This window comes from Aplysia californica, unplaced genomic scaffold (genome assembly GCF_000002075.1).
Source record: "Aplysia californica isolate F4 #8 unplaced genomic scaffold, AplCal3.0 scaffold00173, whole genome shotgun sequence".
In the NCBI taxonomy this organism is placed as follows: Eukaryota; Metazoa; Mollusca; class Gastropoda; order Aplysiida; family Aplysiidae; genus Aplysia; species Aplysia californica.
In genome coordinates, this window is record NW_004797443.1 from 1,147,589 (window position 1) to 1,148,903 (window position 1,315).

A 1,315-nucleotide genomic window follows, 5' to 3' on the forward strand; every position below is an offset into this window, starting at 1 on the left:
GGGGGGGTAAGGTGAAGGAGAGAGTGTTTCGCATTCCTTTTTATTTGAAAGAGAGGGCTGTTCTGGCTTATCTTATATTTGAATTAGACTTTTTCATCCTTATTTATGGGAGTTTTATTTCAGCATCGTTTCAGCAATGAGTCAGATGAGATAAAGGCGAAATAATATAGGATACCTGAGTGCTTTCCTCACCTCTCAGGGCATTTTTATTGATGTTAGGTTTGGCAGGAATTCCCTGCAAATCAAAGGAGGTTATAACCGTCCAGGTGCCAGCCGTGTTATCAAACTGTCCCCTATTCCTGGTATATTAGCTCTTTTCGCACTTAATTAACCACACTGTGACACAGGAACACTCCCAGACCGCCAACTTCAGACTATTAATACCAGCCAAATCCCGGATCTGTACATCAAAACAACAGAAATAAAACATCAGCCAAAATCTGGGAACAGATGTGTAGATAAGGGAAGCAATCGATATCTTCGCTTGTTTTGTGCAGATTTAGCGCCCGTCCACTCGCTCATTTAACACGATATTTCTCTGTATATTTCATTTTTTTTTATACCCCGGTTTCCTAGTTTGCGTCATGCTTTTGCCATGATTTACTTTTTTCCATTTCCCCCCCTCCAAAATTGTAGATGAAGTGCAACGAGACTGTTAGTTAATGATGTGCTCGGGAACTTTGAAACAGGATGGCTCGTTGTTTTTGTTAGATGGCTCCATAGTTTTGCTCTTTAAAGAGAAAAAAGTATTGGATAAATGGAGCTTTTTTTCAGAATATTATTATAATCATATATAACGTAAGCTCGTTATGGGAGATTACTTGTGGAAATTTATGAGAGTACCCGTAGTGAGTGTTTGTGTGTGTGTGTGTGTGTGTGTGTGTGTGTGTGTGTGTGTATATGTGTGTGTGAGTGTGTGTGAATTATAGAGACGCAGAGAGATAGGCACAGAGACAGACAAACATATAGGCAGGCAGACACACAGACGGACACACACACACACAGACACACACACTCAGACACACAGACACACCGACAGAAAATGAGAGGAAGAGGGAAACAGAAACAAGGAGGGGTGGGGAGGAAAAGGAGAAGGCGAGAAGAAGGGGTGGGGAGGGAGGTGGAATGTGGTTGACACTCAAAGCAATATGTATAAACTGGAGGCACAAGAGCAAAACAACTACGCACCAAATTTTTGCTGTTGTTGTCGTTGTCGTTGTTGTCGTTGTCGTTGTCGTTGTTGTTGTTGTTGTTGTTGTTGTTGTTGTTGTTGTCGTTGTTGTTGTTGTTGTTGATGTTTTCTTTAGGGGGGGGG